Below are 13115 nucleotides of genomic sequence, written 5' to 3'. Positions count from 1 at the left end.
AGAAGCTGCCTACACTCCTTAACTGGTGGCCCCTCGTGTCCTCGTCAAAGCCAGCAGCAAGGCATTTATTCTCCTTTCTGATTTCTGATTCTGTCCTTACGTCTTCTCTGTCTCGGACCCTCCTGTCTCCCACGAGGCCCTTGTGATACACTCGGCCCACTCAGATAATCCAGGATGAGCTCCCTGTTTCAGGACCTTTAATTTACTGCATCTGTAAAGCCCGTTTTGCTGTGTAAGGTAACATATTAGCAGGTTCTGGAGATTAAGCCATTGTTCAGCCTACCACAGTGGGGAACTGGTACTGTGGGACTAGGATAGCCCACAGGGAGCATGTGCAGACCAGTGAGACAGGAGTGAGAAGATGATGATGCGGGAATCACTGGCCTGTACCGAGCAATAGAAGAAAAAAGTCTAACAGAGGATCATAAGCGAGAACAGGAAGGTTGGAAGGAGCTATGAGATTAGGGTCTGGCTAAACACAAGGCCAAAGGAGGGGAGAGTTTTGAAGAGGAGAAGGTCGTCCAGACTGCTGATTCTTCAAAGATGTTAAACAGGAAGAATGCTGTTGTTTGACACATTTGTCCACTGAAAGGTTCCTGAGAGTTCATGAAGGATTTTATGTTTGAACTTCTGTTACAGAAGCCAAAGTCACAGCACATTTTCAAAGCATTTCCTTGAAAAAAAAATTAAAAATTTAGAACGCTCTGACACTTATAGACTTCTAACTTCGCAACTTGAAACATCTGAACTATTCGGCACCACTCATTCCCTCCAACAGCATGTGTAACGGCAAGTCCTCGGTATCAGAGGCTCTCTCGCTTAAACTGCCGCTCCGTCGCAGGGTCGGTGGCTGCGTGTCCTGTGCAGCACGCTGAACCTTTCCAAACACTTACTCAGTTTTCTGCCCTGAAAGCTGGGATAATAACTTTGATTTGCAGAGTAACTATTAGTAATCAGATGAGAACAACACAAAATACCTGGCACACAGTAACTCTTCAATAAATCATACTTAATATTATTACTACCACTTTGGAAGATATATTATATATGTGTGTATATATATATATCACACACACACTTTGTCTCCCCCTCCCTCCAAATATACATATACACACACATATCTATCTATCATCTATCTGTCTATATATACACAGAGAAAGAGAACCAAAAATAATAACTATTATAATTTCAAGTTGTTCCCAATTTCAGATCAGATGTAGGCCCAGCAAAATATGTGCATGCCCTAAGAGGCTTTCATTCAGGTCAAGACTTAATCTCCCAATTAACACACTCTCCCTCTGGGAATAGAATGTCAAGCAAAATGGAATTATTCTTGCTTTCTCTCATCAGCAGTGGCGTTGGCCACTGTCAGGCTCCCGGCAGATAAGGACTCAGGGTTGCTCTGCTCGACACTTAAGTCCTGATCGGCACGTGTCCACCAGCCACTGAAATAGATCACTCCGGGATCCGTCTTTGCAGCTTCGTTCCTCACGGCTTCCCACGATGAGGGATATTCTGGCCACAGAGGGAGAACCCCTGTGTATGGCAGGGTTTTTCATGCTTCTAGACTTTTCTCCTCCCAATCAGGAACGCTTGTTCCATCTACCGACCTTTGAGAGTCCACATGACCTTCACAGACCAGCTCAAATGCTCCTCCTCCTCCTCACTGAAGGCTTTTCACAGCCTCCGTACGGAACTTATTGTTCCTTCCTAAGCACTTTGCACAGCACTCTGCTGCACCTCTGTGTAACAGCAGCTTGTTTTAGCTTTGGATTTAAGCTCGTGGTTTCTATGTATTGTGTCTCCATTGATGCATCCGATTTCTGTCCAGTCAGAAACCAGTTCTTTCAGCAGGACATCTGTCCCCAAGCCTGGCAGAGTGAGAACTATACGGCAGAAGCTCAGCAGTGGTCCTTCTCCTGGTATTTATTGTTCGATGAATACTTGTTAAAATAGCAACTTTTCCTACTAATGAAAAGTGTTGCTCTGAGGGCAACAAGAGGCGAGAACTGCTCTCGTTTGGCTTTAGAACAAGGCAGCTGAGTAAGCCAGAGGGTTAATTCATCAGTGGGATAATCAGAATGGCTGTATACACAGATGCATTTTGCAAAAGGCAGAAATAGATTTGTCGTTTCACTCTGTTTTCGCCAGGACTCCGGTGGCATCGAAGAAAGCAGGTGAAACTAATTTAATGTTCTATTTAAATCTTTCAGGGATTTTTATTTGCCCAAAGCAAAATATCTCATTCAATAAAGGCATGTCAGGCCCTCAATGCATGGTAGCCAGGTGAAAAATTTGCCTGAATAGATAATGAGGCTTCCAGTCCCTGAGTTTGCCATAGATCAGCGCTGGTTCACTGGGGAGGGAGAAAGGACTGGGTTTGGAATCAGTAATAGCACTCAGTTCTTCCCTGGCCCTGACACCTCTGGAGCACAAAACTCCTTGCAAATGAGTTTCTCAAAAAAAAATCTCATTACAGATTTTTTTGTTTGCATCTGAATGAGATGAAACCAAGGTCTGGGCCTACTCAGAGTCTCACAGAATCTGACTCCAACATATGCGTAACACGCATTTTTGATTAGAGACCTGACAGATTTGCAAGTGAAATGTTCTCTGGCCTGACTCAGGAAGTGGCTTTCACGAGGTACCACGCTTATATGGGAGACAGAACCTGTTCAGTTCAGCAGAACACTTCGGTTTGTCTGATGCAGATGATCCAAAAGGCATCTGCTCATAGAAATTAGAAAAATGCACTGGTGATTACTCTGTTTCTACGTACACTGTGGTGAACAAAGGGGGGTCTCATGACCTAATAACAACGTGCACTTGGGGACGTCTGGTCCAAGGCCAATGCTTGGGGTGAAGTATTGCATTTCTGATATAAGGCCAAAGGCAAAAAAAGACGAGCTCAGGAGTTGAAAGGACTAGACCACTTGTAAATATGGTACAATGCAGAATAATTTATTATTGAAGTACAGTCAGTTACAATGTGTCAGTTTCTAGTGTGCAGCATAAATAGCCATAGCATATATATATACACACACATATATATATATACATATATTCATTTTCATATTCTTTTCCATTAAAGGCTATTATATGATATTGAATGTAGTTCCCTCTGCTTTATAGAAGAAATTTATTTTTATCTGTTTTTATATATAGTAGTTATCATTATTTTTAAAAAATTTTAACACCTTTATTGTGGTATGGCTTCTGTACAGTAAATTACACATATTTCAGATATACAATTGGATGAATGTTTATAGATGTAGACACCTATGAAACCACCACCACAATCAAGACGGCTAACATTTCCATCCCTCCCCAAGAGGTGCACTTTTTGAATTCCCAATTTGTCCCTTCCCATCTCCTTTACCTGCTGGTAACGATGAGTTTGTTCTCTATGGCTGTGAGTCTGTTTCTGTTTCGTAGATAATGTCTGTCGATAGGTGAATGGATAAACAAGATGTGGTGTATACACACACACACACACACACACACACACAATGGAATATTACTCAGCCATGAAAACACAATACCATTTGCAGCAACATGGATGAAACTGGAGACTGTCATTCTAAGTGAAGTAAGCCAGAAAGAGAAAGAAAAATGCCATGTGATAATTGCTTATATGTGGAGTCTATAGTGGTTATCATTCACAAATCTCAAACTCCCAAATTTATCCCTTCTCACCCCCTTTCCCCCAGTAACTATAAGATTCTGAAAAGGTTTTAAATCTCCTTCCATTGGCAACCCTGGCGGTGGTGGGCAAGAAACACTTGGCACATGGAAGTGAAGTTACATAAGAAGGTTTACACTAAAGATGTAGACGTTTGTGTCGCCAATACAGGTATCAGAGTAGAAGCAACGCGTGGATGAGTTCCATCAGGAAAATAATGTAGAAAGAGGAGGAGGAGCCACCAGGACTACCTACATATCTTTTGGTGGAAAAAGAAACTAAGAGAGAAAGAGCAGTCAGAGAGCAAGCAAGCCTCGGGAGGGAGTTTAAGAGAGTGGGCGACCTTAAGCATTAGTTACAATAGAAACGTCAAGGAAGATCGAGACTCAGGAAAGCCCCATTGGACTGGAATTACTGGAAATTAAGTTTCTGTATCGGGGGATGTTACTCTGGTCGGGACAGGAACAGACTAGCATGAAGTCAGGAGGGAGTGAGAAGGAGGTGGTGCAGGCAGCTTAGCAGCTGGAAATTTCGAGAATTTTATTATTCGGGGAAAAGAAACAGATGGGATGGTAGCTTGAGGGTTGAGCTGGGATTCAAAAACCCACTTGTTTGGTAAAATTTCTCGGTACCACGTTCATTGTCAAAGGCCCTCTTAAAGGCTGTGTCTTACCCGTGGTTGAGTCCTAGAGAGAAAATCTGAATTCTGGGCAACTACGTAAATCTCAGTGGCCTCCGTGTTTGTCATTGGAAAATGGGGGTGCCAGTCCTTGCTTTTTCAGGGCATGTTGTAAAAGTTCCAGGAAATACAAAATCATTATTTTAAACCACAAAACTTATATAAATTGTGGTATTACTATCATCATGACCCACGACATATTGTTTTAAAGAGTCCGACACAAAAAGCTTCAAAATATTCATATTTCAAAACATTTTAGTAGCAAGTAATTCTGTAAGTAACAATTTGAGATTAAATTAAGGACATAGAAACAGGTATTTCAACAAATCCTTTCTCAACCCTCTTTAAGGCATGATGAGATGAGTATAGTTTTGTTTATTTTATAGATGGGAAAAACATCTTTGTGATGTGAACTGGTATTCTCAGGTTCACTGAGCCAGTTAGAAGTCAACGTTCAGAATTCAAACCTGTGGTATAAAATTAAAATCCAGCAACAGCTTAATCAAATCCTAACACTTGTCTGTTTCCCCAAATTTTCTTCTATGTTTCAACAGGAAACTTGGTAAAATAACTGTTTGATTTGAGTGGGCATGTCGGCTAAAATGACTACTTGTGTAATTATGAGCTGAATTCAGAATCGAGGAAGAAATCTTCAACGAATTGAAAGATCCCCAGGGCTCTTCTGGGTCTGATTCTTTTTAGATCGTCTGTGTATCGCTTGTGGAAACGAGCATCAGAAATCCTACATGAACTGTGTTAATACCAATCTTACTGTAAACGGACTTCACCACCTAAATCCTAACTGTTTCTCATTAAAATGCTCCAGGCTTCCTCCTCGCCGCTCCAAGGTGGGTGTGCTGAAGGCTGGCGGATCTTATCAACTAGCTGGGTCCTGTTCCCCCGCCGAGTACCCTCAGGTACGTAAGGACGTGCCATTAGTAAGTGGGTACTCGTGTACTTCAGAGTACCAACGTGAAGGCAATTTAGCATTATCTTCACTACTATCTAATAACTGAAACTCTATTTTTTGCTGGGAGGCAGGAAGAAGAAAAGTGACAAGGGAAACGATTTATTCCAACACAAGACCTGCTGATTCCTTCGGGCGGGAGAGGTGGTGCAGTGCCGTGGTTCGGACCCGGCTTTCAGCCTGGGCCCTGCCACTTACCAGCAGTGGGATTTTGGCGTCAGTGCTCTGTGCCTTGGTTTCGGAATTATTAAATGTAGAAGAGTTATATTAAGCCTTAGCACATAGAAAGCCCTATGTGTATTATCTATCATTGTTGTGAATATTAATATTTTACTTCCAGAGTTATTCTGAAGGTCTCTCTGTTGAATTTTGTCTCTTTACAAATAGCCAAAGAGTATACTGTCATCCAGATAAATTAAATTTTTAACTCCATTTAGTACCAAAACAAGGCTCTTTTGAGACAAGTATAAACTCCAGAAGAGAGAACTAGACCTTCTTCCAAGCAGAAGAGTTTCTCCGGTTGTAAGCCACTGACTCATTTCTTCGTATTTATTTGACATTTATTGAGTGTCTGTTACATGCCTGTTGCCCTGTGTGTGTGAGACGACAGCCATCAATTCCTCCTTCACTATTCGTGCAGGTCGCTCCTCACATCAAAGCAGGAGTCTGTTTCACCTCCCATTGAAGCTGGCTGACCTTGCTTTCACAAATAAAATGTAGCAGAAGGGATGTCATGCCAGTTCCTCTTAGCTTTTAAAATAACTGCCAGCTTCTGCTTCCTCTCTTTTGGAAACCAGTGTCCACGGAAGATGTTCAGCTAAGCCGAGACTCGTGTACCCTGAGAAAGTGCCAGTCAGACATGTAGAGAGAGGGGCCCATCCAGCCCCTCCTGGATCCAGCCATCCCAGGCACGTGAAGGAAGGTGCGAGCCACCACCCCCAACCCTCTGGGGCACCACGTGGCGTGCATGGATCTGCCCAGCCCACACTGCAGACTTGCGAGAAGTATTTAATTATTGCCTTTAAACCACTGAAATTTCGGGGCGGGGGGAGGTGTTGTAAAGCAGCAGTGAGGAACCAGGACGATGCTTTTAGCTCAGCAGCGGTAGCTCAAGGGTGGCATCCCCAGCTCTGAAGACGGAGTTGCAGCTAAGAGGTGAGATGAGATGAAGCCAATAGAAACCAGACAGGGAGTACGTTCATTTTCATGTCTGGCTCTCATGAAGGCAGGTCCAGACACTCAAATTTATCAATATATCCAGAGATTAATCGTTCATATAAATCAGGATGCCGATTTATTAATATATTATGCCATGTAAACTGGAATATATTCCAGTCAGCAAATTTACCCTCTATTCAGCAAGCTAAACTAAAAGGGCCAATTTATCATCAGGACATTGCACGGTGGGCATGAAACCCAGCAGGAGCGTTAGCCCGTTGCTTTTCACGGCAGAGATCGCAGAACTGGGATACGTCAGCAGGACGGTGCCAGACGCGCACGGACACATTTGAGCCACCTGTTCTCCTTCTTGAAGGCTTCATGCTGCCCACTGCTTCTGGTTAGCCGCCTTCTTCCGGACAGTGTGCCCATCAACTGACAATGATGGGGTTAGCGCTCCACCCCCACCCCACCCAAATTACTAGGACTGTGTTAGAATGATTGACCCAGATACATTCTCTTGAAACAAAACCAGCAGCACTTCCACAGTGCTGGGTGCTCTTAAAATTCCTGAGCCTCCGATTCCCGGCTGGTTCTTAGGGTGACCCGTCCACGTTTTTGTGAGCTTGGCTATCACTGTGTTATCTCGGCTGCGTGTTCTACAGCAGGTGCCTCTACGCATATTCCCAGTTGCCTCTACTACTGTTTGTGATAAGATTGCCTGAAAGGTGTCCCTCTTGCCTGGACACCAAACTACCCTGCTGATGTACTTTTTTATTTTTTTTCCGAGGATGACTTCACTTTTTCTCATATTCATAACCCAAGGTTCTATTTTAAGGACTTGTCACTTGTCCTTCTCGACATGCATCTCCTGACACTGAGCTCATCACAATAATATCTGTGTAAGCAGCGTCTATGTCGAAGACTTTCAGGTCTGTCTGTTCATCCCTCACCACTTTGCCAGTTCCAGCCCAGCCAGACAACTTCCTCGGAGATTTTACTTGCATTTTATAATCAACACACCAAATGTGGAATTCCCCTATATTCCCCTCAGCATCTCCACAAAGCTTTTCTTTTCTTTATTTTCCATTTAATAGGACGGCCTTTTTAAAAAACTGAGCATTCTAGGTTTAAAAACAGTTTTTTTAGTTCTTTTTTTTTTTTTTTTCCTCTACCTATTACCCAAGTCTTCTAGACTTGGTCTCGGAATTGCTGCTCAAATCTCTCTCTTCCATTTTCAGCATCAGCATCCCAGCTGGAGTTACATTACTTCTCTCCTAGGACTGTGGCCACATATCCTTAAATTTTCTCTCTCTTGCCTTTTCAATCTCTAATTGATTCTATGCAGACTGCCAGACGGCTCTTCTCAGCCACTCTTACTGATTAAAATCCAGCAAGGCTCTTCTTGGTTTACCAGATGAAACTCACATTCTTCAGTTTGACTTTCCAGGCCTTCTACAAACATTTAATCTCCTTACTCTCGTATGTAATACCCCGTATTCTGAGGAAATTGGAATCTGGTGGTGTTTACTAAACACATCACATTTTTTTTCCAGTTCCTCTCTCCTTACAAAGTTCCCTGTCTCATCTTCCCACCTGAAGACTAACAGTGTCTACCTTTGAGGCACACTGCAAATGCAGGCTCTTCTGTACATTTTTTTCCCATAATTCTTCCCACGCTCTCTTTTTTGAATATTTGTAGCAGTTTGCGTAGATCTCTTACAGCATTGCTTCCAGCTGTGGTCGTCTGTGCACAGGTTTACCCAATCTTTCCCACCAGGCTCTAGTCTCTTTGAAGGAAGTAGCTGTGGCTTCTTCAGTGCTATAGTCTTAATGAATTGCACACTGCCTGGCACACTGTAGAAGCTTCATAATATTTTTAAACTTGGAATAGATCAGAGTTAAGCGGCCCACATGGGGATCAAGTCTATGACCTCAGTCTCATTATCACTGAAGCCTGGCCACAAGAAAAATATTAAAAAGTGGCAAACATTCTTGTTATATTTAAGCTTTAATTAAAGTCCATTTAATTCTCAAGACATGTTCCAGTTGAGTGACCCTGAAGAAGAATAGAGATTGTCCTCCATTCATTAACCGAGCAGGGATAAACCAAGTTCCTCTAGGAATTTCCATTTGAAAACAGTCCGTATTTGCCCAGACTAAGAACAGAGATAAGTGGCTAGAGACAGAGTCGTGGGTAGTTATAAAGTTTTTTGACGTTAAATGCATTTGGTTAACCAGGAACGTTACTTCCTACATTAGCCCTGCTTTACGGACTGGAGAGGATTAAAAAAAAAAAAATCAAAACATAAGATCGCTATTCTCAAAGATGTTTATTTCATATACATGAATTGATATATGATGTTTCTTTCATATGTATGTTTATATATGAAAGACAGATATTTATTTCGTATATATGAATATATACACATACATATATAATATGCAAATACATACATGCATATATAATATATAAATGAATATGTAAAGGGAAACACAAGTACACACACACACACACACGTGTATATATTTGTGTATTTTTGTTCTTCACCGACTGCACTTTCTCAGCCGCTTGCTGTTTACTGTTCATGACCTGCTCATACGTCCTCTCTGCCGTAAAGTGGCTACTCTTTTATACCCGGATTGTTCCATCCATGACACTGCAGGTCAGGGATCGGCAGTGCTTTTCTCCAAAGGGTTAGGTAGTAAATCTTTTAGTCCTGGATGAAAAATCTGGTCTAGGGGGCCACACACGGTCTCCATCAAAACGATGCGGCTCTGTCCGGCGACGGGAAGGCAGCCACGGGTCGGTGTGTCTGCAACCACAGTTGCACAAAGCAGCCTGCACTGGCCCACAGGGCCCGCTCATCCGGATTATCTGCGGACTCCGAGGCTTTCTCCAGCCAGGAATTCTTCCAGATTTGTCTTCATCTGACGTGAGCTCCTCGTTGACTTTTTTACTTCTTTGGCAAAGTTGTAAAACTTCTTTGACGTTAGCACTGAAAGAAGCAGGGGAGAGACATCGGAGACTAAAAACGCTGAGGGAAATTAGATGTTTGATCCAGGGCACTGTGGCAGGAGAGTTGGAACACCGAGGAAGGGGGCTGTGTCTGCCAAATGAAATCTTTTTCTAGTTCTTTCTTGGGGATCCAGAGAGCCTTGGGTCAAACCCAGGCGCTTCCGAACACAGTGCAACTTTCTTATTCATTACGGGTAAAAATAACCACTGACATAAAAAAGAAATGAGCAACAGAGTTGATTTAATGCCCCCTGAACCTCCAGTGTTAGAAGTAAACCCTCTGAGCAAGAAGAAGTCAGATGCGGAAGAGGCTGTGACACGGAACGCCTTTTTCCTTTTTGTGAATCTCGCAGCTCTGAGCTGGCTTAACCTTCCAGGTCACAGATATGCGAGAAAGGCAACCCAAGACGCAGGCTGCCCGGACTGCTCTGAGCCACAGGGACCCTCGCGTGGATTTCCGAGGTCAAGGTGCCTGTCACAGGGGATTTTCCTCCCCAGAGCCTCCCGGGGCCGGCCGGGATATGCAGCTGTGTGTCATATCACTGACTGTTTACCAGGGCCAAAGCCAGCAGGACCAAAAGCTGGCAAAGCATCTGATACTCATTTAATCCTTAAACCTTAAGTTTTAATTGTCCTCATCTTGACACGATCTTTTTTTTTTTTTTTTCCACTTTTTGGAATAAACTCCTCCTAAATTCCTATCTTTCTACCCAGAATTTCTCCCAGGTGAAACTAACTTAGTAGCATCAGGCCTCACAACTGGTTAATTTTTACTTGTGTGCATGGAATTCATTTTATTCGAAGGTCAATATTATAAGTTAAAGCTTTGAATGAATCCTTAAGTTCTAGTTGATCAGATTTCTTCTGGATTCATGGTTACCTTCATTCTTGTTGTTAAAAGAATGCACACCATTTCAAGGCCTGTGCATTTTTTTTTTATCCAATTTTGTTTTTCTCTGTCTCCACAAGGTCTTTCTTTCTCTTTAGTTCCCAGCAACCTGCACCCTTTTCCCCAAATTTAATAATTTAAGTGCATGATGTTGGCCCCCTCCCGCATACACGTCTGGTGATCAGTATTTACCATTTGTGTTAGAAATTAACTGCTTACCACACCTATTTCCCTTTCTTCCCGGGCACAGAGGCAGATTTTATTTCCCAGTTACTCTCTGTTTGATACAACCATACGACAGAGGCCACCGAAATGTGCTGGAAATGATGGTTCTCCCTTTCAGACCTGTTCTAACAGACCTCGCTTACCATCCTCTTTCTTTTCTGCCCACTGGCTAGAAGTAAAAGACTCAGATGCCCTAAACGATGGTAGGACCGTGAGATGGAAAGAAAGTAGGCCTGTAAATCACCACGTGGAAGGCTGCACACTGAACATGTTCATTGGGCTGTTAGTTGAGCAAGAAATTAAAATTTTGTATGGCAAACAACTAAATTTCTGGGAAATTATCTGTTACAGTGGCTGGCATTGCCTTAACTCACATACCACGCAGAACTATTACCCATTATTTCCAAGACACTGTCACTGTTTCTTCCTCTGTTACCATGTTCTCTTCATAGTTGGAACAACTTGATCCCCAGTGAGAGGGGTTTCAAAACACAAAGCAGTAAAATGTTGCAGTCACTTTCCTTCCTTGTCGTTTTGACAGCAAACCTGAAAGGCGGTTACTGTTTATCCTTATTCTTCAGAGGAAGACAAGGCTACCCAAGAAGTTAAGTGGATTTTCAAACTCACGCAGCTAATGACGGAAAGACCAGCTCTCAAATACAATTTGGTCTGGTCCCAAAGCTCAGGCTTCTCACATTATGTTATCTCTTCTGTCATGTCCCAGAACCTCTAAAGAGCCTTCAGTGTTACCACAATTCCAATAATCTCCTTTTCAACCTGCAATGAATACAGAGTTTCCAGGGAGCCATTTATGGCCTGCAGTGTCCATAAGACACTTAAGGACGGAAAGGTAATAGAAGGGCCAAGAAAAAATTTTTCCTAACATTTGTTAATAACGTCCCTTAGACAAATTCCAAGAAATCTGGTCATACAGTTTTCTGCACTCAAGAGGTTTTGCTGGGATTCCACCAAGGGACCCAGTCCAACGAGAACATGGTAAAACTTCTAAACCCAAAATGTGGAATTTAAGATAAAACTCCACTGATTTAAAAGAAGTCATTAAATAGTCTTCTTAATGTGAAAACATCATAAATCATGAGTTTCAGGGAGTGAAGTGACACTTGGCATTGTGATCCACACCATCTGTATATTTATAAATGGGACAAGAGTGACATGCCTCTCCTTTGTAGAATGCCTCTGTGCCCTACCTAGCACCTTTCCCCTGCCGTGGCTGTCGCCGCCCATTGCCTTGTGATGTTCAGTGAGGAAGCTGCTTTTATTCCAAATGAAAGAGAGATTTAAATCATTGAATCTCAGCTAAACTAACGGTAAAGCCAATTGACCACTGAATAATTCCAGGATTTGGACATTTATATTGAGTTTCTACTATGTGTCAGCTGTAAATTTGATTAACATCCCTTTATATTACCTCGACTTTTATTTAAATATTTACTGCTCCCTGACTGTTCACCAAGTACTGTTCTTTGTGCACACTAGAATGCAGCCGCGAATGAGGTGGACGATGTTCTTGCTTTGAGGGTGCCTATGGCAACCTTTTAAAAATAACATGTTCATTACTCTACTGCAGATGATGACTGAGGATTAAAAAAGGTAAAAAGCTTATCCAAGCTCACATAGCTGAATTTAGACAGGCTATAATTCAAAGGCATGGTCATTTGTTGTGAAGTCAGTGATAAACCTATTACCCAGAATGTGACAAGGTTCAAAATACAAGAAATATATAGAAAATGTCCCAGTCTAATTAGGATTGGGTAATAATCTAATTAAGGAGATAGTACTTATAATATGTCAAACACATGAAAATAACTCGAGAGTATAATTTAGGGAAAAACCATTGTAGTCAAAGATAAGTCCTTAAGTAGTTTTGTGATGAAGCAGAAGAAAAAGAGGGTCAGGAAGGTTTCCATAGAGAATTCCCCTCTACTCGGGGGCCATCACCACCCTTTCAGGGCTGGGGTCTGATCCCAAGTTGCTGGATCATAAGCCTTGTGGGTTGAGCCCAAGCCAGCTCTGGTCTCTTTAAGTGTGTTTTTTTTCTCCCCTCTCTCTGCACTGGGACCTTTTTGCAGAGGTGGGGAGGAGTGCTGAAGCAACCTGGGCCTTTGCGGGCTCCTGGCTTGTATCCGCTCCAATGCGCTGCCTGTGCAGACACCCTCAGCTCTTCCCCTCACTCTGCTCAGATGCAGCCTTGAGTGCAAGTTTCCTTTGTCCCTCATAGCTGATCACTTCCCTGTCCTCTGCCACCCCTGCCTTATTGTGTAGCCGCACTGCAGGGCAGGGCAGGCCTGTGTGGACTCTTGGCATAGATTGAGGCATGAACTTTAATAAATTTTAGATGTTTGAAATCATAGCCAGCATCTTTTCCTACCACAGTGGTATAAAACTGTAAATCAATTATAATAGGAATTCTGGAAAATCACGTGAAGACTGACCACCTTGCTCTTGAACAACCAATCGAGCAAAGAAGAAAAGGGA

Source organism: Camelus dromedarius, chromosome 33 (assembly GCF_036321535.1).
Source record: "Camelus dromedarius isolate mCamDro1 chromosome 33, mCamDro1.pat, whole genome shotgun sequence".
NCBI lineage: Eukaryota > Metazoa > Chordata > Mammalia > Artiodactyla > Camelidae > Camelus > Camelus dromedarius.
The sequence above is the reverse complement of the archived record's forward strand: the minus strand, read 5'-3'. Positions refer to the sequence as shown.